The following is a 26,852-nucleotide window of genomic DNA, read 5'->3' on the forward strand; positions in this document are numbered from 1 at the left end:
TATGCAAACTTTTCGATCAATATTCGATCATATCTTTGTGGATTTTTGAATGATGCAGAGGATTCCTCCATTTCTGCCAATGCATTGCAATGCAATGCAATGCATGCTTTTGTTACTTGTTTGTCAACGTACCTACATACAACACAGTTCCAAAAAAGGCTGGTGAGTGATGATATAAAAAAGAATACAGATTTAAAAATAAAATCATATTTCTGGTGATTTTGAAATAGCTCCGAATCATACCGCAGAGATAAAACGACATGGAATCATGCTTTAGCATAATCAAGTCTACGTTAATGTTAAGTGAAATAAGATTTGTATGAGAATTTTAATCCAAACAGGATAAATCCCACATTGTTTATATTTTTTTACACTCACGACAATTGACGCATCGCCAGAGGCATTTATCACAACTGATATAGAAATCATCAGATTCTGGGAGTGTACGCTCTACGATAAATTTCTTTGAAAGTGCTTCAAATGCCGGTGGATTGCTGGTAATGATGCGCTTTATATTGTTTAACACAGCAGCGCGAAAGTATCTTATCCCATCCCCAATGGCATATACGCGGGAACGCAGTGTCTTGCTTGCTTCTTATGTTACTAAAATGCTGCACTTTAAGACTTTAAAAATATTAAATTAAAATTAAGTAAAAACGATTCAAATAAAGTTCATTTAAAATCGCTTAAAATTAAAATTCGAAAAAAATCGTTTGGTACCTATTGTCAAATTTTATGAGATGGAACCTTGATTGTGTATCGCATCAAAGTCACGAAAGTAATCTGTATTTTGTTTCGTTTCGAAACAACATGGACAATTCAAATTTCGTTTCGTCCCCTTTCGCCAGGATGGAAGATGAATTCAATGAAATCATGCAATAAAAACCGAAAATGTGGGTACATAGGTGTGCAAAAAAGGTTGTCTGTTTCTAAAGGGTGATTTTCTGGAGAATTTAGAATTTACATTTTTATTTCAAGATATATTTTGCGACTTTTTCTCCTACATGCGGTACAAAGCGAGCGTGTAAAGAACGTGACCTCAGACAAGCAAACACAATTCCCAGTTCGTATACATAACTTACGTGTCCCGCGTGGACCACGCGGGGACGTTAACCCGCTACAAATAGTTGAATAAACTTCAACGGCACACGCCATGTCGGGTGTCGAGAGGGACACTGATAATAATGCGCGATAATGTGAAATTGCTTTACTTTACTATTACTGATGGAAAGCTATACATTGTAATACCTTAGCGAACTTGCACCATTGTAAAACAGAACACCAGCGAAGGTCCCTTAGGCTCGAACGTATAATTATTAGTGTTTTACATTGGTAAAATGATTGCAATAACTATGTAGCGTGGCCGAGCAGTCTAAGGCACTGGTTTGAGGCACCAGTCTCTTCAGGGGCGTGTTGTTTTATATGGGAGGACAGATAATTGTTACCAACAACTGGAAACAATAGTAAGTTCCAGTGTTCAGATGATCAGTTAAGGTTAGATATAGATAATTTATTATTGAGTTGACATCTGGGAAGGAGCGACCTACACAGCTCTGGTCCTCACAAGTTCCAATCTCACGCTTCCACGGGTCTTCCGATGACAAACGACCGCCAGCTAAGGGTTTTGTACTTAGCTGGTAGTGCAGCCTGGGCACTGTTGTCCTTCTGAAATCAGCTAGAGTTAGTGGGTCCCTAACCCCTAATCCCAAGGCGTTAAGCGACCCGTGCCGAGGGGATGCATGGCCAGAGGGGTGAAATAATAAGCTAGGCCTTTAACGGAGCCTGTGGGGTACCTGGGTACCCTCCACAGTAATTGTACCTTACCGCGTCATGCTGGGCTCTGGCGTGATGGACCTCTTTTCCCGAGCAACTCGTGGGACCAAAATGGAAAACCAAGTCAATCCTTCAATTAGTGGAAGGCGACAACCCCTTCGCAAGAGGTGGGTTGTTCAAGTCTCCGCCTAGGAGGCCAGAGGCAATAGTCGGCAGCTCGGTACGCAGCGCCAGCGTGGGTCACTTAACCTTCTCCTCGGCTATGCCGGTAGAGGTTATCGACGGGTCATGGCTTGTGGAGGCGATGAACCGCAAACGCGATGGGCTTTCGACCCTCGAGGTGGCGATGGAACAGCTGGACGCCATCATCGACTTTGCGTCATCGAAGTATAATATCAGTAAGGACCTCAAGAGAAGCTTGCTGAAACTTCGAAAGTCGATGTTGGACGCCAAGCTGGAGAGGGCGGTCGGGATGGCCAAGTGTAAACCCGTGAAATCCGTGGAGTCGAGGTCTACCCAGACTGAGGCCCAAGGATTCGCGGACTCGGGCAAGGTCGAATCGACCGAGGGCGTGCCTGCGAAGACCGTGATGCCAAAGTCTACCCAGACTGAGGCTCAAGTATTCGCGGGCACGTCGGGGGAGAGGGGGATGACGCTTCCTGGACCCTGGTCAAGAACAAGAGGAAACCAAAGACGTCAAGGGCCGAAAAGAAGGCCCAGGCGAATGAGGGTAGCAAGAAGTCTAAGGTAGGCGCCAATCGCTCCAGGGGCGATGCCATAGTCATCAAAACGGACGAGGCTAAGTACTCGGACGACTTGAAGGCGATGAGGAGTGACGTCAAGCTCGGTGAACTCGGCGCCGACGTACGTCGAATAAGACGTACCCGGATGGGCGAGATGATCCTCGAGCTAAAGCGGGGCGTCTCGCAAAAGGGCGCCGCCTACAAGAAGTTGGCGGAGGAAGTCCTAGGCGAGACGGTCAAGGTGAGGGCACTCACGGCGGAGTTGAATCTAAGGGTTAAAGACCTGGACGAGATCACCGAAGTCGAAGAGCTCGTCACGGCACTGCGGCGACAGTGTGAAGTGGAGACGTTCACCGCAGTCGTTCGGCTACGGAAAGGTCCGGCAGGGACACAGGTAGCATTGGTTCGGCTATCTGCAGCGGACGCCTCCAGGGTAGTCAAGTTAGGGAGCGTCAAGGTGGGGTGGTCGGTATATATGAGCAACCCGAAGTTTGCTTCAAGTGCCTGGAACCGGGGCACAAGCAATGGGACTGCAAAGGCCCTGACAGAAGCAAGCTCTTTCAACGCTGCGGATTGGAGGGACATAAGGCACAATGCTGCACGAACCCTGTTAGATCTGTTCCAGCAAAGCTGCGAACAGCAAGCACCCCATGGGGGGTTTGAAGTGCCCGGCGTTTAAACGTGCTGCAAAATCACAGTGCAGGTAACGCAGCTAAACCTGAACCACTGTGATGCAGCCCAGCAACTGCTGTGTCAGACAGTTGCTGCATGGGAGACGGATATCGCCATCATAGCAGATCCTTACCGGGTACCCGCCAGGAACGGTAACTGGGTCACCGATGGGTCTAAAATGGCGGCGATATGGACAACGGGGAAATACCCAGTCCAAGAGTTGGTGTCTTCGACACACGAGGGCTTCGTCATTGCCAAAATCAACGGGTTCTTCTTCTGCAGCTGCTATGCGCCTCCTCGATGGTCGATCGAGCAGTTCGGTCGAATGCTAGATTGTTTGACGGCTAACTTGATGGGGCGTAGGCCGGTGGTGTTAGCGGGGGACTTCAACGCTTCGGCCGTGGAATGGGGAAGCCGATCCACGAATCAACGGGGGCAGATCCTGCTGGAATCACTGGCCATGTTGGATGTGGACTTGGCTAATGTCGGTACCAAAAGTACCTACTACCTACAGCTGGAACGGTGCCAAGTCGATTATCGACGTTACGTTCTGGAGCCCTGGCCAAACGACTAGTTCGAACTGGAGGGTAGATGATGGCTACACTCACAGCGACCACCTGGCGGTTCGCTACAGTATCGACTATACGACCAGCATTCAGCGGCCCTCGTATGTGGAAGACATCATACTTCGACGACGAGGTGTTTAAGGGGGCCGTCCAGAAACCACGTGGTCATATATGGGGGGAGGGGGGGGGGGTGTTGCAAAATGACCACGATAAGCCACATGGGGGGAGGGGGGTGTTGCTCTCGAACCACGTGGTCTTTTTTTATACGAAAAGTTTTCGGTGAATAACAATAGCGGTGTAAAAAATACAAATCATTAAACGAAAAGCACATCTTAGAACCGATGCCCACGTAACGTCTTTTCAACTCAGCGTTGAAAAGACGTAGGTGTGCATCGAAAATAACCGGTAACGCAGCGTCGGTCGCAACGTCGATGCGTATCTGCGTTATTTGACCATCTTAGCCTTAGCCCATTTCCATAAAAAAAATAAACGAAAAAACAGGTTCCGATTCAGTCTCAATTTCCACAAAAAAAAAATGGAAAGGAAAAATGGGAAAATATAAAGAAAAAATCCGCCGCGCCACCGCTGCAGATGGTTTTGGCATCACGCCGCTGACACTTTTGCATTAGCGGTCTGCAGCTACAATTTTGAAAAATGTTCATGTTTTTACAATAATCCAAGAAAAAAACTTGAAAAGAATTTCTTGTGGATATTCAGGAAAAATCCAGTAAAGAAATTGCCTGTAAAAACTTTGACTTTACTTCATACAATCCTGATAAAGTGCTGGCATTCCGAATGATTTTTGAACAATTCTCTGTGAAAAATTTTGCTTGCATTTTGCCAAATGACCACGATAAGCCACCAGGGGGGGAGGGGAGGGGGGTTAAAAATCTTCAAAAATATGACCACGTGGTTTCTGGATGGCCCCAAGGAAGCGCTCCGCCGCGAGCACAATACTCTCGGTCTGAGCGGCGAGCAGCTGGTAACAGTACTCTCGCGTGCATGCGATGCCACCATGCCTAGGAAAGTCCACCCTAGGAATGGGAGACCACCGGCTTACTGGTGGACTCAAGCAATTGCGAACCTGCGCCGCGCCTGCCTACGGGCAAGGAGGCGGATGCAGCGAGCACGCACAGAAGAGGAGCGTGTTGAACGACGGGTGGCGTTCGTGGCTGCTAGAGCCGCTCTGAAGACTGAGATTAGATCAAGCAAAAAGCCTGATTCGAGGGCTTGTGTCAAAGTGCCAACGCGAATCCATGGGGTGATGCCTACAGGGTCGTAATGGCCAAGCCACGTGGGGCGATGAACCCTACAGAGCGGTCTCCAGAGATGTTGAAGAGGATCATCGCGGGGCTCTTCCCACGTCACGACCCAAGTCCCTGGCCTCTTTTTGTGGAGCTGCCAGGGGCCAGGGTGGCCGACGAGGAAAGAGTAACTGTGGCGGAACTTGCGGGGATTGCACAGTCCCTTAGTGTAGGTAAGGCGCCAGGACCGGATGGTATTCCGAAGCTGGACATCAAAGCGGCCATTGCCGAGGCTCCCGAGATGTTCAGATCTGTCATGCAGAGATGGACGAGGGAGTCTTCCCTGAAGCATGGAAAAGGCAGAGCTTGGTCCTATTGCCAAAGGCGGGAAAACCACCGGGGGATCCGTCGGCATATAGACCAATATGCCTGCTTGATACGGCGGGGAAGGTGCTCGAGAAGATCATCCTCAACAGGTTGTTGATACGCACCAGTTTGGCTTCCGAAAGGGTAAGTCGACCGTAGACGCTATCTTGTCGGTTACCAAATCCGCGGAGATAGCTATCCAGCGTAAGAGGAGGGGAGTTCGCTATTGTGCAGTAGTGACTTTCGACGTGAGGAATGCTTTCAATAGTGCCAGTTGGGCAGCTATTGCAGATGCGCTCCTGCGTCTTGGAATTCCCGAGTACCTGTACAAGATTCTCGGAAGCTACTCAAATGGCAGCGTGCGTTGGACAGTTCCACTAAGGGTAGATGGACACATAGGTTGATACCGGAGATAGGTACGTGGGTCAAGAGGCGCCATGGGGAAATCACTTTCCACTTGACCCAGGTCCTTACAGGCCATGGTTGCTTCAGACAGTACCTACACCGGTACGGACACTCGGCCTCGCCCGAGTGTCCGGTGTGCGTAGGTTTAGAGGAAACGGCTGAACACGTATTGTTCGTGTGCCCGCGTTTTCGCACAATGCGTGACCATATGCTTGCCACATGTGGTCTGGACACTACTCCGGACAACCTAGTCCGGAGGATGTGTAAAGATGAAGTTGGCTGGACCGCCGATTTATCGGCTATCGTCCAAATCGTCTCGGAGCTACACAGAAGGTGGCGCGTGGACTCGAGGGATGGCTAGTTCAGGCGCAAATAAGAGGTGGTCCAAGGGTTCGGAGTCGGCTTCATGGGTCATACCGGTGCCCTGTGGTCGAACTCGATCCTTTTATCGAACAAGTGGCCGCGTGGAGAACAACATGGTATCGTCGCTTTCGCGGCGTCGGTCAACCGGGCGGGTTCCGAGCCCGAGGACGGAAAGGGGTCCTCGTCAAGGCTGGGGCAGGCGTAGGCACCGCGTCGGCAAGTCCCTCTGTGTGCTGGCGAATAGGCCCTATCGCAGAAAGGTCAATTTGGGGTGCACGCGGCATCATCATTCTTGATACCAGTCGTGCAGAGGGAAGCAGGCGCGAAGTCGACCCTGCCCACCTTCCGAGGACATAGGGCGTGGTAAGGCCACCTGGAAACCGGCAATGCGCTGGCACGATACCATGGTGTTCTTCTAAAAAAGCGAGTCACGATGTTCGGTGCTGCAAGGACACGCAGCTAACCTAACACTTTGGGTCTCCGAGGTCTCTGAGGCTTCTATAAAAAGCTCGTTTTCGGAGTGAAATGATAGCCTGGGATAAGAAACACAGAAAAAAAAGAAAACTAATGAGCGCGTAACAAATAATAATCCCATAAATAATAAAAATAGTAATCCCAAATTAAATAATAAATTCGCTAATCGTGTATAACCAAACAAACATTTGGAACTGAGAAAAGTTTATGATAAACAGTGTTCAATTGCAGAACCTTGAATTGTTCCTCCAGTAAGGTGAACGTTAACAACAGTTCAAACAGAAATAGAATATTAAACGTAAGCTACACACTCAGTTTTTATTTCTGCAGCTCGGCAAAAATCCGCACAGCCGTGCGCCAGCAAAATAAACAACTGAGATTCCGGCAAAAATAGCGTTTGTTAGCTGATTTTCGGCAAATTATTTGCTAATTATCAGCAATTTTGACAGAAATCTCGGCAAAAAACATGTTTGCTGGGGCACGGCTGTGCGATTCTCGGTAAAAGTTCAACATTTTGCTGAGATCCCGGTAAAAAAAATAAGTGTGTAAAAGATTCATACAAAAAAAAATTAAAATTGTACCGCAATATTTCAGGAATTTTTTAATACATTGTCACCTCGATTAAAAACTTGGAATTTTCATTTCTGAACGGCTGTCACCTACAAAATCAGTTCTTAATTATTTATTATTATTATATATAGAGTTTTGGCACTTCCTCAGCAAGCGTGCTGGGAATTTTCACCTACCCCGGGCAATCTGAATGCCAAAGGGGATTAGGCTCTGTGGATCTCATTCGCCGGTTGACCTAAAATCCTATAATAAACGTTTGCACCGGATGTATTAGTTATGGTGGTTCAGGAATCTTCTTACGATGCTGCAAGTTCCAAGAACCTGTCTTTTGGATGCTATGGAGGTTATGAGATAGTTCCAGCTCTCCTAAGGATCTCAGAAGAGATTTCGGGACGATTCCGGTTGCTGAGATAACAACCGGAATTATACGCACGTCCTCCAGGTGCCACATCTGCTTTAACTCCTCCGCCAAGTCGTGGTACTTCGTTATCTTGTTGGAGAATGTTGTTTGGACATTATGGTCTAGCGGTACAGCAATGTCGATGAGGGTTACCCGCTTCATCCTTTTGTCGTAGACCACAATATCGGGCCGATTGGCACGAATGAGGACATCCGTTATGATCTCGCGATCCCAGTACAGCTTCACGAAACTATTTTCCAGAACCGGGACAGGCACATATTTGTAGTAGGCGACAAACTGGTTAACCAAGTTGTGCTTTAAAGCAAGCTGTTGGTGCACAATCTTGGCTACTTCGTTATGACGACCGAGATAGGCTGAATCAGCTAAGGCTGAACACCCGGACACGATATGTTCGATCGTCTCTCCTACTGAATTGCACTTCCTGCAGCGGTCCTCCACGTTTTCGTGCAATATATAGTGCCGATAGTTCTTCGTCGCAATTACCCGGTCCTGGATGGCTACCATGAATCCTTCTGTTTCCGAGAAGAGTTCACCCCGCACCAGCCACGTATCCGACGCCGCTTTGTCGATATATTCCAGCTCCAGTTGATGGGGGTGCGTCCCATGTAACTCCTTCTGCTTCCACGATGCGATCATCTCGTCGACAGATTTGATGTCGCAATTCAGCTGATAGTCCTCCTGCGCCAGATGCAGGGCACTGAATCCGTGGTCAGCTTCACACACAGCGCGATAGATTTCGTGGCGGTTCTGGCTTTCCACGAAGTATCTTCGCAACTGCTGGATTATTATTATTATTATATTAATTAATTATTATCCATTTGATAAAACGTCATTTGATGAAACGTACCAAGATTATTCATTTAAAAATCTGCTTTCGACCAAATATCCATTCGACCAATTGTGAATTCGACGTAATGTCCCTTCGACCAAATGTCATTCGACGAAATGGTGTAGATTCAGTACCAGGAATGGCCAGGAGTACTTGGAAGAGTGTCCCCATAATCGGATTCTGGCTCACGACGGTTCGACGATCTTCTGGCCGAATTTGGCATTATGCCACTACACGAAGGACGTGTGGGAGTGAAAATAGAACAATAGAGTAGAGTGGGGCAAGAGTACGCACTTAGTTTTCAATCGATCATGTGGCCCTTATGAAGCAAGCTTCTGCATATCAAATCATTGTCGATGATTCATATACTCTTCCTTTATGTTACCCAGTGGAAAAAATATTGAAATTATTGAGATTCATTTTAGCAGAACTTTTATTGCAAGACGGGTGAAAAACGCACTCTTACCCCACCGGTGAGGTAAGAGTGCGCATCGGGTGGGGTAAGAGTACGCTTTTATTCAATCATGTGCTTTAAGTATATATTAACACAAATAAGAGTTAATAACATTTAATTGATGTTTAATGAACATATATTAGGAAATGTTTAAAAGATTACGTAACTCTTAAAGGGGAGGGTCCTAAAATGTGCACTTTCATTCGAAAAACCATTGTTTTTTATATATACAAAAAACTACAGAGGTTAAAATATATATCAGGTTTCGCGTGGCGTATACAAAGGCATTTTCCTTAAAGAAAGTCCACCAATCACGTAAGGTAAAAATTGGCTATTTTATCACCCCTCCCCCCTATCTTACACGATTTGTATGAATCTTCTAAAAATTATATGGATCGTCACACATCTCACAACCCCTCCCAGCTAAACGTTGCGTAATTTATGAATGTTTTTTTTTATTAAATGAAATTATCATTTAGATGAAATTGTGTTTTCGTACTATGTTTAGGTGTACAACAAGTCCTAATACAATTTCATTATTTCACTTCAGTGCTTTTTTCGCTAAGTCCTTTCTAACATCGAATTACTTCAACTTATCCTAAAAACTTGTGATAATTTCAAATTCTGTCCCTTTTTTCTTAGTTGTGGATCTTTGGAAAAAGTCTTATTTCAGCCGGAGATACGGGTTTGACATCATAACTTGAAGATTCATATGCGTACTCTTGCCCCACCAGTTCCTGCGTACTTTTACCCCACAGTCCCAAAAATTATTCAAGTAATGGTTTTGACTTCTTGGAAAACCAACCGGATTGGTGTTCTGTACCGTAAAGTACTCTATACAATAGGTTATCGAAATGGTATAATGTTCACCAGATTGAACGTATATATGGTAATGAAATACTAGTTGCGGAAATCCAATTATTTTTAGCAAAATGACCAAAAAATTATCTAACTCCATATCTCCCTTGTTGTTTATTCAAATCGTTTACAATTACACATGATAATAGTTGGCCAGAATACCTGTCAAACTGATGCAGTGCTGCTAGTTTATCTTTTTTATTACTTAAAAAAATCGAAAACGTACTCTTACCCCACGCGCACTCTTGCCCCGCTCTACTCTACTGGAGCCTGTCTTCACCGTATTTTTAAGTTCCCAGTGTTCGCGTCACGTTTGTTTGCCGGGTAGTGTTCGAATGCCGTAAGTGTGAGTTTTGAGCACTGTAGGAAGGTTAAAATGAGTTCATTTCTTATTTTCTAGACGGTTCTAGAATATCAAATCCGAATTGTTCTGGATATCAAATTGAAAGCATCCCATCAGTATGTTCATGCAAGCTTGAGCAGCACACATGTGGTATAGAGGTTTCTGCAATCTACATACAGCTGAATTAGGTTAAATTTGAGTTGCAGCAACCAAATTGGCCAATTTCACTATCGACCATCTAATTATTATTTGTTCTAATCCATCCATTAGACATTTAAATTTCCGACGATCACGCGGTCAAACGCTACTTCATGCAAAACTGTATTTATCTGGCACTTGTTGTTTATCACTGCAACCAGTATTTCGTTCTATTTCGCTTAAACTCGATACTTGATGAATTGGTTATTAATAAAACATGTTTTTACTCGGGTATGACATTTTGATTTAGTGTAGAACCTTCCAATTCGTATATTTTATGGCCTTCCGGTCCGGTTTTAATTATCTCTGTTGATGGCGTCACCATTAGCAAACCTTATGATTTAGGCCCTGCAAAATAGCCCTTTGAATTTCAATGACGATCTCTTCTAGAACAAACAAAAAAACTAACGCCTTTGCTACCGGCCAACCGGTGTCGCTAAGGTTGACTAACTTTATGGCTACTTATATGTTTGAATTTTACAACTTTCGCAATGAATTCGAACGCACTCGCTGATGGTCCCAATCAAATTTCAAGTTCATCGGCACCAATCGATGACAATTGGACGGTGCCGGCAATGAGCAAGATGATTTAACAAAATACAAATCGCATTGCATAACACAAGCCGCCGTAATCGTCAACGAACAACAACCCTAGCTAGCGATTAGTTCTCTAAGGGAGCTCGTTATGTTGAAGAGCTTCTCCATGTGTGCCCGCGCGCGGTTGGTCGGAGGCAGGCACGACGAACTGAACCGGCGGTGTGCCGCTTGTTCACATGTGATAGAACACGATATGCTTGGTACTGTTAGTCACAATGTTTACAGTAAGCCGATAGAGCTTGGGATTGAGCGACGGAATCGAGGAAGCCCACTTCCTCTGTTATTTATAGCTTTGTTGCTAATAAACCGGTTTAAACTCTATCGGAACATGATGATTTATTATTGTCTGTGTTATTGTTGCATTATTATCATTCAAAAGTAAATAGTAACAACGGATAAAGATAAAAGATAAGGCAGCGGAAGCTGAAAGATATGCAAGGAACGTTTTCACATTGTTTGTAACATAATCTGCTCTGTGCAAGTACAAGATCCATTCGATAGAGAACTCGCCATTGTTTAAAATTTAAAATTTGTTAGATTCAATTCCGGAATGATTATACACAGTTAATTTTATGCCTTGTTTAAACATTGATATTGTTTTAGTCTGGGGTTACAGAATCTACTATGAATGAAGAAAGAAGATAAAATGATCGGTTCTCCCGTCCTTGAAGCATGTTTGATACAGTTCATCAAAATCTACTGAATCAGATCATTTTTGTATAGGGGAACTAGGTTTAAAATGCGCCAGTCAGCTAATACGAGCCATTGCATTTTCTGGGTTAATAGGCTAAATTAAGTTACAAAACCGATGGCAGCTGACGCCCAAACATATTTTTAGATCATCAAATTAAAAATAATAGTCAAGACATCTATAATAAAAATTCTAAAAATTAATTTATTTTTCCGCCTTTTGATAATATTTAAGCTTCCGTTCCCTTAAGGATTTTCTACTAGATAAAAACATTTTTTCAACAACATGTGCAAATGTCTGGAAAAATAAATTAGTAAGATTGTGCCAAGTTACTAAAAAGTTAACTTTACTACATTTTCATAGAAAAACACACATTTTAATAAAACCTCTGCATGCAGGATAAAACGCGCCCATCTAATGTGCTTGACTATGGATGTCATAGTTTGAGAAGGGCGTGTGCCGATAATAATTTATTTTTAAAATATTATCAATTAAGGGTCTGTCTCATTTGGAGAATTAAACTTAAAAGTGACAGTTCGAAAATTAAAAAATCACCCAGTTATAAGAATGGCTGGTGCTACCCAGCAATTCCAATAGGACATCGATGGAAAATGATTCGATATCTGTCAAAAGTAATCTTGCTCTGTGAGCAGCGTTATTCGATAATTATTGAAATGTCACTTTTAAGTTTAATTTCAGTTTAATTATCCAATTGAGACAGACCCTAAAAAGTAAAAAAGTAAAAATTGAAAAGTGATAAAATAAAAGTGAAAAGTGATGAGTGAGAAGTTATGAGTGATGAAAAGTGAGAAGTGAGAAACAACAAGTGAGAAGTAGGAATTCAGAATTCGACTAAAAAGCCCTAAATAGTTTTATAATCAATCGTGAATTGTAAGCTGGATTTGGGATATGAGAACTGAGGAGTGAGGTGGGAGAAGCAAGAAAAAAGAATGAGAATTGAGAAGTGAGAAGCGAAAGGCAAGCAGTAAAAAGTGCGAAATAAGATGTGATCAGTGAAAAGCGAGAAGCAAGTAGTAGAAGGGGAGAAGTAGTAAGCGAGATACTTTGTGTGAGAAATGAGTAAAAAAGCATGAAGAGGAATATGACAATTGATAAATGGGAGTAAATAGTGTGGAGATCACTCAGAATAGAGTTATTTTCAGCATAGATTTTTGGGCATCCAATAAATCCTTTTGGATGTGTAGATCTAGAATATTATAAGTCAACGGCAGATGTTTTCGGTCATCCAAGAAATCCATGGAGTTAGGTCCTCAGATCTACAAGCGTAACTAAAGATCAATCGGACTGTTTTAAATGTGGTACATGCCCTTTTGGATGTGAAGAATAGAATAAGTCAACAGCAGAGGTTTTCGGTCACCCAAGAAATCCCTGGAGTTAGGTCCTCTGATCTACACGCTTAACAAAAGTTCAGTTGGACTGTTTAAATTATGGCACATGTCCTTTTGGATGGTTAGAATAGAATGAGCCATCGTAAGAGATTCTGGGTCATTCAACTCATTCAAGAAACCCGTCACTTTAAGATTTATCGGACTATTTCAAACCTAGTACTGCAAAGCCTCTTTTTGCGCCCAAAACGGGGGAGCGTAAATTGAATCAGAGCGTAAAAAGAGGGAGCGTTATTTCGAATTTAGGGCGTAAAAAAAAGTGGTACAACTCCTTTGTGGTACATAGAATAGAATACGTCCATTGCATAGATTCGTGGTGATCCAAGAAAAATCTGGAATAGGCCTTAAGATCTACACGCGTAACCAGAGACCTTTCGTCTTGTGTAGAAAGTGGTACAACCCCTTTGTGGTACATAGAATGGAATGCGTCCATTGCATAGGTTCATAGTCATCCAAGAAAACCCTGGAATAGGCCTTAAGAGCTACACGCGTAACCAGAGCTCTTTCGGCTTGTTTTAAAAGTGGTACAACCCCTTTGTGGTACATAGAATAAAATGCGTCCATTGCATAGGTTCACGGTGATCCAAGAAAACTCTGGAATAGGCCTTAAGATCTACACGCGTAACCAGAGATCTTTCGGCTTGTTTCAAAAGTGGTACAACCCCTTTGTGGTACATAGAATAGAATGCGTCCGTTGCATAGGTTCACGGTGATCCAAGAAAACTCTGGAATATGCCTTAAGATCTACACGCGTAACCAGAGATCTTTCGACTTGTTTCAAAAGTGGTACAACCCCTTTGTGGCACATAGAATAGAATGCGTTCATTGCATAGGTTCATGGTCATCCAAGAAAACTCTGGAATAGGCCTTAAGATCTACACGCGTAACCAGAGCTTTTTCGGCTTGTTTCAAAAGTGGTACAACTCCTTTGTGATACATATAATGAATGCGTTCATTGCATAGGTTCACGGTGATCCAAGAAAACTCTGGAATAGACCCTAAGATCTACACGCGTAACCAGAGCTCTTTCGGCTTGTTTAAAAATTGGTACAACCCCTTTGTGGCACATAGAATAGAATGCGTCCATTGCATAGGTTCATAGCCATCCAAGAAATTTTTGGAATACGCCTTAAGATCTACACGCGTAACCAGAGACCTTTCGACTTGTTTCAAAAGTGGCACAACCCCTTTGTGGTACAAATAATAGAATGCGTCCAATGCATAGGTTCATGACCATTCAAGAAATCTCTGGAATATGCTTTAAGATCTACACGCGTAACCAGAGATCTTTCGACTTGTTTCAAAAGTGGTACAACCTCTTTGTGGCACTAATAATAGAATGCGTTCATTGCATAGGTTCATGGTCATCCAAGAAAATTCTGGAATAGGCCTTAAGATCTACACGCGTAACCAGAGCTTTTCGGCTTGTTTCAAAAGTGGTACAACTCCTTTGTGGTACATATAATGAATGCGTTCATTGCATAGGTTCACGGTGATCCAAGAAAACTCTGGAATAGACCCTAAGATCTACACGCGTAACCAGAGCTCTTTCGGCTTGTTTTAAAAGTGGTACAATCCCTTTGTGGCACATATAATAGAATGCGTTCATTGCATAGGTTCATGGTCATCCAAGAAAACTCTGGAATAGGCCTTAAGATCTACACGCGTAACCAGAGCTTTTTCGGCTTGTTTCAAAAGTGGTACAACTCCTTTGTGGTACATATAATGAATGCGTTCATTGCATAGGTTCACGGTGATCCAAGAAAACTCTGGAATAGACCCTAAGATCTACACGCGTAACCAGAGCTCTTTCGGCTTGTTTCAAAAGTGGTACAACCTCTTTGTGGCACATATAATAGAATGCGTTCATTGCATAGGTTCATGGTCATCCAAGAAAACGCTGGAATAGGCCTTAAGATCTACACGCGTAACCAGAGCTCTTTTCGGCTTGTTTTAAAAGTGGTACAACCCCTTTGTGGCACATAGAACAGAATACATCCATTGCATAGGTTCATAGTCTCCCAAAAACTTTGGAATGGACTTTAAGATCAACACGCGTAACCAGAGCTTCCGACTTGTTTCAACAGTGGTACAACTTCTTTGTGGTACATAGAATAGAATGCGTCCATTGCATAGATTAATGGTCATCCAAGAAAATTCAGAATATGTCTTTAGATCTACATGCGTAACCAGAGACCTATCGGATTGCTGAACAAGTGGTACAAGCCCTTTGTGGTAGGGGCCCTCCTTAGCCGTTCGGTAAGACGCGCGGCTACAAAGTAAGACCATGCTGAGAGTGGCTGTGTTCGATTCCCGGTGCTGGTCTACGCAGTTTTCGGATTGTAAATTGTCTCGACTTCCCTGGGCATAAAAGTATCATCGTGTTAGCCTCATTGATATACGAATGCAAAAATGGTAACTTGGCTTAGAAACCTCGCAGTTAATAACTGTGGAAGTCCTGTCTCGTCAGAGGGCCGTCGTGTCAGGGCTGTTTAGCGTCCCACCTAACACCAGGACTTGGGCTTGTGCGCTTTGAGCGGCACACGGTCGCTTTGGCGGAGGCTACTTGCTGATTCATGCAGCTTTTTATAGAGGTTTAACAGGGCCCACTGTCAAACCCCACCACATCCTAGGCAGGCGCCACAACTCGCAGATGGCCTGGGAAGGGATAACCTGGGGAAGGCCTTTTAGATCTGGGAAGAGCCTTTTAGATCTACACGCATAATCAGAGATCTTTTGGCTTGTTTCAAAAACGGTAAATGCTCTTTGTTGTATACAGAATAAAAAGCGTCCATTGCATAGATTAATGGTCATCCAAGAAAACCCTGGAAAAGGCCTGCACGCTTAACTAGAGATCTTTTGGCCTGTTTGAAAAGTTGAACATGCCCTTTATGGTACGTAGAATAGAATGCGTTATTTCAAATTTTCATGGTCATCCAGGAAAACCCGGAAGTAAGACGTTAGGATCTACATGCTTAACCAGAGATATATCAACCTGTTTTAGATGTGGTATTTTTCCTTTGTGGTCCATAGAATAAAATGTGTTCATGGCATATGCTAATGGCCATCCTAGAAATTTATGGAGTAAGGCTTCTAGGATTACACGAATATCTATAATAACACGGTACATGATCTAATATAGCGCCGTTTTTTCTTTACGTTTTTATCGTGAAGTTATCTCGTTCATCAGGGAGGTTAATTAGCAGGCTCTAACTCTACGAATTTCATAGATTACTTCGAACCCATGACAATAGCATGCACCACATGGAATGCGAACATATACAGTATTTACCCGATTTTGCCATTCTCCGACTTTGTCTACGACTCTATGGAGTTTGAAGACTACCTGGAGCCCACGACAACAACAAGAACTACTTGGAATACTAACATTTACCAAGAAGGGGCTACGCAACTTGTTTATTTTTCAATAAATAACAATAAATAACTGCCTCCGTTACGGAGGTTGATCCACAGGCCTTGGCTCAATGAAGTTCGTAGACTACCTGGCACCAATGACAAAAACAAGAACTACTTGGAGTACAAACATATACCAAAAAGGGGTCACACAACTTGTTTATTCTCCAATAGCTGCCTCCATTACGGAGGTTGACCCATGGACCTTGATTCTATGGAGTTCGTAGACTACCTGAAGCTCACGACAACATCAAGAACTATTTGGAATACAAACATATACTAACTAGGAGTCACACAACTTGTTTATTTTACAATAGCGGCCTTTATTACGGAGGTTGATCCACGGACCTTGAAACTATGGAGTTCGTAGACTACCTGGAGCCCACGACAACAACAAGAACTACTTGGAATATAAACATACCAAGAAGAGGTCACACAACTTGTTTATTATCCGATAATTGCCTATATTACTTAGGTTGACCCATAGACCTTAACTTTCTGGAGTTCGTAGACTACCTGGAACCAATAACAAAAGCAAAAAATTACTTAGAATACAAACATATACTAAGAAGGGGTTACACAACTTGTTTATTCTCCAATAGCTGCCTCCATTACGGAGGTTGATCTATAGACCTTGACTCTATGGAGTTCGTAGACACCTGGAGCCCACGACAACAACAAGAACTACTTGCAATACAAACATATACCAAGAAGGGATCACACAACTTGTTTATTTTTCAATAACTGCCTCCATTACGTAGGTTGATCCCCAGGCCTTGAATCTATGGATTTCGTAGACTACCTGGCATAAGTGACAACATCAAGAACTACTCGAAATACAAACATATACCTAGAAGGGGTCACACAACTTGTTTATTCTCCAATAGCTGCCTCCATTACGGAGGTTGATCTACATACCTTGACTCTATGGAGTTCGAAGACTTTCTGGAGCCCACGACAACAACAAGAACTACTTGCAATACAAACATATACTAACTAGGGGTCACACAACTTGTTTATTTTTCAATAACTGCCTCCATTACGGAGATTGATTCACTGGCCTTGACTCTATGGAGTTCGTCGACTACCTGGCACTAATTACAACAACAAGAACTACTTGGAATACAAACATATACCTAGAAGGGGTCACACAACTTGTTTATTCTCCAATCGCTGCCTCCATTACGGAGGTTGATCAACATACCTTGACTCTATGGAGCTCGTAGACTACCTGGAGCCCACGACAACAACAAGAGCTACTTGGAATCCTAACATATACCATGGAGGTGTCACACAACTTGTTTATTTTTCAATAACTGCCTCCATTATGTAGGTTGATCCCCAGGCCTTGAATCTATGGTGTTCGTAGACTACCTGGCATAAGTGACAACATCAAGAACTACTCGAAATACAAACATATACCTAGAAGGGGTCAAACAACTTGTTTATTCTCCAATAGCTGCCTCCATTACGGAGGTTGATCTACATACCTTGACTCTATGGAGCTCGTAGACTACCTGGAGCCCTCGACAACAACAAGAGCTACTTGGAATCCTAACATATACCATGGAGGTGTCACACAACTTGTTTATTTTTCAATAACTGCCTCCATTATGTAGGTTGATCCCCAGGCCTTGAATCTATGGTGTTCGTAGACTACCTGGCATCAGTGACAACATCAAGAACTACTTGGAATACAAACATATACCAAGAAAGGGTCACACAACTTGTTTATTCTTCAATATCTGCCTCCAATACGAAGGTTAATCAACAGACCTTGAATGTATGGAGTTCGTAGAATACCTACAACCCATGACAACAGGTAATACCACTTCGCATCCAAGTAATCTTTGGATCCGCATGTAGACCTAAAGGCCTATTCCAGGGATTTCTTGGATGGCCAAGAACTCATTCTTTGATCACATTATATTCTGTGCATCACAAAGGGCATGACCCATATTTGAAACAATCTAAGGAATCTTTGGTTCCGCGTGTAGACCGAAAGGCCTATTCCAGGGATTTCTTGGATGACCAAGAACCTATGCTGGGTACGCATTCTATTCTACGTGTCATGAAGGTCATGTACCATGTTTAAAACCGTCCGATCGATTTTTTGTTGCTTCTATAGACTTTATAGCCTTAATCCAGAGATTTCTTGGACTATCAAGAACCTATGATGTGAACACGTTCTATTCTACGTATCACAAAGGGCATACATCACATTCGAAGCAGTCCGATAGATCGTTGGTTACTCATGTAGACCGTAAGATCTCACTTCTTGGAAGTGTGATACATGTACCATGCACAGAAAATCGTGATTTGGCTCCGTAATGCACAAGGTCACATGCGCCCACCAAATAAATTAAAGAATAAACATATCTTGTATGCACACATCAACTAGTTACACGAAAATTCACCAAAAAAAAATTAATTAACATTTCATTGCAGTGGAAACGAGAATAGTACTTTACATCAATTGATACTTGATTCTTCTGCCAGTTTCACAACTGTTTGTTTACATTTGTAGGCTAGTGCGTTTTGCCTCATGGGGGCCCGTTTCAACCCGCATGGTTTGAATTTGCATGAAAATGCAACACTTTAAAATAAAATCGTTTTCTCGGAATATAATTGGTTTTTCGTCCAAATTTTTATTCCGTATCATAGATGATAAGTTAAATTAGTGGTTAACACATTGGAAGTACATAATTTCGATCATTATCATCGTTAAATTCGAAGATTTGCTTAGGAAGCGCATATTGAACGTCTCTCCCCTAAATCATAATACATAGGTATATGAGGCGTGTAAGAGCAAAGGGCAGTAAGTGCCATTTTAGTCACAATTTTAATTAGGTAATCCTTAGCCTAACAAATTATTTTTTTCCGTTTCAGGTAAGGAGAAAGCACCCGGAACCGGCGGATACAAGCCATATTCATTTTTCAAATATAGTAAAAAACGTTAGCATGCGATCGTCAGGTGAGAACAAAACAAATGACTAATAATGTTTGAATTGGCAGCGGACATGTTTCACCACCCACGTCTTGCCAGCACATTCAATGTTCACGGAAGGTTTTTCATTTCTGCATGTTTGCCCGTTGAGAGCGACTTCAAAAGCCCTCCGCACAGGAGTCGCGCGCTTCGCCGGATTTAATACAATTAATTTGCATATCGGAAATCGTTAAACTGCACACAAGACTCGAGAGTGCTCCAAAGCCGGGAAGCGTGTTCGTGTGTAGCTTTTTCTGATGTTGTCGGTGAGACCATTTTCGCGCCTCTTGACGGGAACAGTGGAGGGAACTTGGGTAAACATTGGAATTTTTTAAGTCTTTATTTCAAGACTCAAGCAACAGTAGGCATAATGAGTGATTATATCTTTGATATTTAGTTACAATCATGGTTTGCGTGTTAGTGCATTAATATAAGATTTGAGGAGCCGGAAAACGCGTGGTTTTAAGGTTAAGGAGATTAAGGAGTACAAGAAAACAAATAAGAGGATAGGATAGGGCCTAGGTAACGTGGGTTGTAGCGATATCCTCGTTGCTGATTGACGTAGTGTAGACGAGGGACAGATTGTAATGATACAAACAAATGATTTTCCGAACGAAGACAAAGGCATTGATTCGTTTTAAGAATCAAGATCAAGAAAAAAAACTTGTAATTGGGTATTGGTCGTTTTGGGACCTCTTCCCCTATAACCGTTTGCCTGAATTAAGGCAATGGCGAATGTGATCTTTTCTTTCAAATAGGTGTTTTCCCGGATATAGGCAATGGTGGATGTGATCCCTTCTTAAAAATAGGCGCTTGCCCGGATGAGGGTAATGGTGGATGTAATTTCTCCTTCAAAAGTAGACCTGTGTGCCGATTGAAATTTTATCGGTGGCGGCGTGATAGATCATTTTCAACCAGCGGCGACGGCGGCACGCCATTCGTGATTGGCGGCGGTGTGGGTCGGCTTGGGCTAATTTTATGCATAAAAAAATCTACAGCAATTCCTCCGAATGTTCCTCCAGGAATTGCTCGAAAAGTTCCTGCATGAATTGCTCCGGAAGTTCCTTCAGGAATTCCTCCGGAAATTCCAGGAATTTTTCCGGACGTTCAGAAATTCTTCCGGTTATTCCTACAGAAAATGCTACAATTTTTTTTCTCTTTGATATGGTATTGGAGACGACTGGAAATAGTTTTTATATAGAGATTTCGGCTTTCTCAGTCTTATAAAACCATTAAAACGATTAGCGTTTTACTCTGCCCGACGTTCTAATGTCGAGCACTGTGACCGTTGGTAAAATATCGAATTGTATAGCTAAAACCACAGAGAAACAAACGTCTCACTTAGAACCAAATGCAATCAAAATCATCGTCACGGAAACAATATCGTACAATGTTAAATACACTGTGTGTGGACATTCGGCAACCAGATGGCAGTAGTGTGCAAACATCAAACACAAGCCACCTACAAAAATTGAATCAACCGTTAAAAATGTGAGCAATGGAATATGTGTTGAGTGAGACGTCTGTTTTTCTGTGCCAAAAATATGACCATACGACACCCGGAACGACATGACAATTAGGACAAAAGCGATTAACCGATTTATTCCCTTGAAAAAGACCACATTCAATGGTCGAAACGTCTGGCAGAGTAGAACGCTAATTGTTCTAATGGTTTTATAAGACTGAGATACCCGAAATATGTAGATATTATTCCGAAATTTTTTTTAATAGTCGTGGAAAGTCTCGCCAACTTTTCAATCAGTTTCCATCAACCGATTTGCCCGCAACAAATTGTGTTCGGCGGGGAATCCTGTCCGATTGTTTCCCATTGAAAATTGGGATTGGACTCTGGGCTTTGGACAAAAAAAAAGAAAAGTAGAAGGTTGTATCCGAGACACGACCGCCAATTGGACGTAGGATTACGTAAGTGTAGAAGATTTTATTTTGAAACTCTAAATATGTTTCTTGGTGCTGATTTTTGAAGATGGGGCTGTATATTCAATCTGGGTTGGAATATCCTCGACATGTCGCATATCCTGGAAATAAATGGGCGAAAACCCGATTGTTACTATAAACTCATTTCGGTTTATAACTATAAGCAGAGTATTAAAGAAACAGAAGATCGGTAAACAACAGCCTCAACAACATCTTCCTCCATGAATATTTGGTGGCCCTGAAAAGGGCCGTTTGTTTATGTTGGCTTGAAGCCTTTTGAAGTGATGTACGCCGTGGTCCCGATGAATGTTAAAGGATGCATCAATCCACTGTTGGGCTGAATCTGTAGAAAACAAAGAAAAGAACAAAACGGAAAGAATGTTTCATATTAAATACATTATGATCTAAATATAAATTTAATTACCAAATACTCAAGTTTCATTTTCAGGATCAATTATCTATTTTTGCTACGGACTGTCCGGCTGATGTCAATGATTGGTCATTCTGGTTGGAATCGAACGTTTTGGCAGATGAACTAGCGGACCAACGACGATCAGTGACGTTAATTCACTTCACTGGGATGGCATCGGTTCTAGAATAAAATAACATAACTGATGAAGAGAACTATGTTTAATTCTGAATCATTAGTTTTACCTCGGGACACCGCAAGAATCGACAAAATAGGCCGGTGGTAGGAGAAGTACGTGCAGTATCTCCTGCATTCCACACTTACGTTCCGGGTGAACGTTAGATCGAGACATGTGCCACCCAGAGTAGTCGCTATAGTTGGATCCGAAGCACAATCCAGATAGAGAAACTGCTTCATGAACCAGATGAAATCTCTGTTCTCCTCTTTCGTCACATCAATATTAAAGTCTCCCGACACTACCACGGGCATGGCAACATGGGTGTACTTTATGAGGTTGCGCACTAAGAAATATTTCTTTTGCTTCAGGGTGGTACCTAGTAAATATTCAAAATTTAATGCAACACACTTAAATACAAACACAACTACTATTTGATTATACCTGGTGAAATATATACCGCAAACAGTAACGTGCGGGTTTCCATGATTGAAACCTTTAGCACAGCAGTCCCCATATTCGTCTGCTACACTCAATGCTGGGTCATAGCTTTCATTGAGCTTCGTAATGGCGTGAGAAACGGCCATAGTCGACGAACCAGCACGTTCAAATATTGCCACTCCTCCCGCTCTTGTTCCGTCACGCTTCTCTTGACAAACACAAAGGTATCCATTGATGTTTGTGGTTGTGCCGTTGTCAAGCCAAGTTTCGCTCATTGCAAGCAAATCAACGGCGGTAAGCACCCGATCTGTTGCAATGTCCGACGAGTGTGCATTCAAACTTTGTACATTGATGCTCATCAACGTACAAGCCAACTTGTTTGCGGTTATAGCTTCCATGATATCGTCTGTAATGGTGCGCATACGATGGTTACTCAAACGTTCAAGTTCCGTCCGAAGGTCGTTCATTCTAGGGTCATAGAACCCTTTCCGTGGTGGAACCGGAATGAGTTACTGGCATTCGTCAGATACAATCCGTCGATTGATGTAACCCTGGAAAGACCAACGTAAACTAGCTGCTGTTCCTGACCCTTATCGTAATTATATACGACTTCCGAGAATGTGCCTCCCTGGGACTTATGGACTGTGAGGGCACACGCACTTACAACGGGAAACTGAACTCTTTTGCACTTAACACCACCGTTAAGGGTTACGTTCGCCGATCGTTTGACGATTGGAGTCCAGCCTGTTTGTAGCACCCCAGGTCTCGAATACACCAGCGGTCTGGCCTTCACTCTCAACATCTTCCCAATGGACTCATTTTCGAATGCCATCCAAAGCCTCGTGATTGCCTGTTGCTGCGAGTTTCCTTCGTTGTACTCAACATGCATGAGCTCTCCGATCGCTCCGTTCACGATGCCATCTTCGACATCCACGTTGGTAGTCAGCATATAAGGTGTACCAAGAACAAGACGCAACAGATACGGTAAGCCACCAGTCTCTACTACACTCATCTTATGCACCTTTGTGCGAGCACTGGCCAGCTGGGAATTGTCCTTATAACCAGAGTATAGGTCATCTGCAGTACATTCGACAGCCTCTCGATCCATCAACGCCACAGAGTTATACCGTTCGACATCAGCGTTCCGATGGAATAACCCGGATCCCTCGAGGGACATGCTGCCGACACCACTCCTCCGTACGGAACCTGCTTTCAATAAGCTCGATTTCCTCAGACGACATCCGCTCACCGTTGCCAATTTTGTGAGAATGCCGGAGAACTGATCGTTGGTTTGTCGCATAACTTGAACCAATGGGTAGAAGTCGAGAGATTGCCATAAAACGGCGCCATGCATGGAGTTTATGCTCGGTTTAAACACCGCCCGCGCATTGACCGGTGGCAATTGACGAAGATCGCCGCAAAATACGATCGGCATTCCACCGAATGGATCGTCGTAGTTCCCGTGATTTCTTGAAGCCGGACATGTACTGTGTTGAGGACATCAGCACCCAGCATGCTTGTTTCGTCGATAATGATGAGCTTCACGTTGGCGAAGGCGTTCCGGTACAGTTGTAATGCCTCGAAACTCAGCTTTGAGCTTTGCCTACGCGACATGCAAATCCAGAATGCGGAATGCACTGTTGTTCCACCTATTGCAACCGCTGCTTTTCCAGTGGATGCGCATGCTACATAAGCGTTGTGCTGCTTATTATGAGCTTGGCTGTACCGGTTCACTGTCTCCATTAGAATGCGCAAAGTGAACGTTTTGCCACAGCCCGCCGGGCCAGTGAAGAATATTTGCACTGGTTTGCAGTTTTCTTCAGAGGAATGCAAGTTGTGGATTACTTGCACAATCAAATCCCGCTGCTCTGCATTCGTGGCACGCACCATTTCACAATATTCTTGCTTTGACAAGACATTTGATCGCTGTTTGACGACAGCTGCCAAGGGTCCTGTTGGCAAGTTGTGAATATCGTCATCATTCGGCTCCATGACGATCGTGCGGACGAACTCATCGCGCTTCTGGTCGGCAATCACCTGCTGCTCGTCGTCTTCGCTGCATATGCGGATGTATTCCTCCACAACCTGATCCAAGTTCATTTCGCAGTCATACTCCTTGTGCTTTGCCAAAATGGCGGCCTCGTTGTCTTCATACAACTTCAGGAACTTGTTCCGATCAAGTACATCGCAGACTTCATTCCTGAACGGTAGGAAGAGGAGAACCATCTCACGCTTATAGTCGACCATTTCCGCCATACTGTATGAGCACCAACGCAATACACGGGGAACTAAACGGAGTCTATATGAATGCTTCGTGGATCTTTCTTCCGAATAATATGCTGCGAAATCCGCCAAGCAGATATCATCCATTCCTCGGCGCAGTTCATACCGTTGGATGATGTTTAGCGTCCACACATCGGTGGAATTGTCGTCGAGATCCTCTTCGTCCATCTGTTTGTTCCGCTTCTTGGATTTTATTCGCTCTTGTGGCCACATTGCCGCAATAAACTCAACCTAAAACGAAATTGAATTCTAAATTGTGAAAACTATATCATTTGATGAATGGTACCTTGCGGCTGGCTTCTGACATCGGTTGCCGAAGCAAATACCAAGCAGCCTCCTGGGCAGACATTTCCACGGAATTTAACATTTTATGCTGACCTTCTTCAACAATCCATTGTAGTCCTGGTCTGGATGCTCTTCCTGGAGCTTTATGAGTTCACGATGTAAACTACTTATGCCTCTGTTGGGCTTGTTTACGTATTCCACAACATAAGCAGCACATGAAAACTCCTCCAGCACAAACTGCAAATCCATATTGGATTTGAGCTTCTCAACGATCCAAGGATTGAATGGATTGGTCCAAAGCTGCGTCATGGAACGTTTCAGCAGAACTGTTGGTCGGCGAATGGAAGAGCGAATCACGTCCAAGTAGTAATCGTACGTGCAACTGCTATCAACGAGAAACGCGTCAAGGCTATCGTAGACCTTCGTTTCAAGAGCTTCCCGCATTTTTGCTGCCTTTCTGTTTAGCTGTTGAAGTCGGCCATCCCCGGCTGTAATGGGGATCAGAATTCTGGTTTAATCCATTGGCCAGTACGGAATATTAAACCGGCAACGTTTATCGTTTCGCTTGAAACACGTAAACGTGTGTTTATGAACCTAAAAGGGTTTGACATTGTGAGTGATTACTTGCTAGAAACTATGCGAAATTTAAACCCACCTGATTGCCATAGGTCTCAGGCAGATCTTCCGATCTGATGGAGCACAGAAAATCGATCAACTCAACAGTAGCGGGCATTCTTTCGGAAACATCCTCACGGGGATCGTTCGCCAGCCAGAGCAGAATATGTGCATGCGGGCTGCCACGATGCTGGAACTCGATCCTCTTAAAATAATCTACAACGTGGTATTTGCCGAACGGGCTCAACCTGGTCGATGACAGAAGGCGCAGAAAGATGTTTACCAACTTGTGAAAATATGCACAGCACGTGACAGGATCTTCGCTGACAAGTGTAGCACGCTGGAGTGCAGACAACTGTTGCACAATATCGTCCATTTCCGCAATGTTAGAGCCACCAGAAAGCTTCCGCAGAATGCTTAGTAGGTGAGGCCATCTAATTTCATTTGCACTCATCGTCAAAAACATCGTGGGTTTCCCCAGCTGCCGGATCATGGCGAAAACATCCCGTTTTCTTTGCTGCCAATATTGAACGGAGTTCGGAATAGATTTCAGAAAAGAGAGGTTACGCTCAATACAGCTTTCCAAAATTCCCGATCTTGCAACTGCGCCCTTGTTATGTTGGCCGTGCCCATGCATTTAAAGGTATTGTTCAATCCTTCCGATACCCGCAGCCGCATGATTTTCATGGCCATATACAAAATATGCTCCGGTCTCGCGCCCCGCCGATCCCGACGTCGCACCTCGCTAGTAGCCATCATGAACGCTGTCACATGGACTTCACGGTTGAAGCATCTCGGATGACCAAGATAAATATCGGGGAAAGACAGCTCCTCAGCAAACTCATCGTAGATAATGGAAAGCGGTTTCTGATTTTGTGCCGGTGCAAGTTCCAGACACTTGTCTTCATTCCACATGAGCGTATGTTGTTGTCCAATCATCATTTCTACCTCGTTCATCTCGTCGACGACTTCAAGGTCTACTGCCCTACGTTCCTCCGAAATATCCGTCTGCTCTGTTTGTCCGATCGCAGCCAAGTTTTCTTCATTGAAAACAATTCCATTCCGCCTGTAGAGCGGTGTAGTAACCAGATAGTTCAGCCATGCTTTAACGGTACCTTTCTTCACGTAGCCGGACAAGTAACTTGATTTGTGTATGAAGTGTTTCTTGATGCACACGTTGATAGCATAGTCGTCATCCAGGTGGCGGAGAAGTTCGCCTACCATCTGGGCCACGTCGACTGGAATGTTGATAATTTGGCCGATTATTGCCAAACTACCTGTTGCATGTTAATGAAAATAGGTTAGGAAAATCATATATTTATTTGATGTAATACAT

General features: G+C 43.5%; 2 protein-coding genes and 1 long non-coding RNA gene across 8 annotated transcripts in view; 1 reads left to right on the plus strand and 2 right to left on the minus strand.

The window, feature by feature from the left end:
• The window catches only part of LOC134223077 (ensconsin), a 348,052-nt gene that overhangs the window by 137,268 nt on the left and 183,932 nt on the right, over positions 1 to 26,852 (minus strand). The gene's annotated exons all lie outside the window — the stretch shown is intronic.
• Positions 1 to 26,852, plus strand: part of LOC134223079 (phospholipase A1) — a 178,569-nt gene that overhangs the window by 59,410 nt on the left and 92,307 nt on the right. The gene's annotated exons all lie outside the window — the stretch shown is intronic.
• Positions 21,270 to 22,384, minus strand: LOC134227698 (uncharacterized). The gene is made up of 4 exons (XR_009983732.1): positions 22,337 to 22,384; positions 21,963 to 22,271; positions 21,733 to 21,900; positions 21,270 to 21,651 (listed from the first exon to the last, which is right to left on the minus strand). It is a non-coding gene; the product is annotated as an uncharacterized LOC134227698 (long non-coding RNA).

This window comes from Armigeres subalbatus, chromosome 3, assembly GCF_024139115.2.
Source record: "Armigeres subalbatus isolate Guangzhou_Male chromosome 3, GZ_Asu_2, whole genome shotgun sequence".
Classification (NCBI taxonomy): Eukaryota; Metazoa; Arthropoda; class Insecta; order Diptera; family Culicidae; genus Armigeres; species Armigeres subalbatus.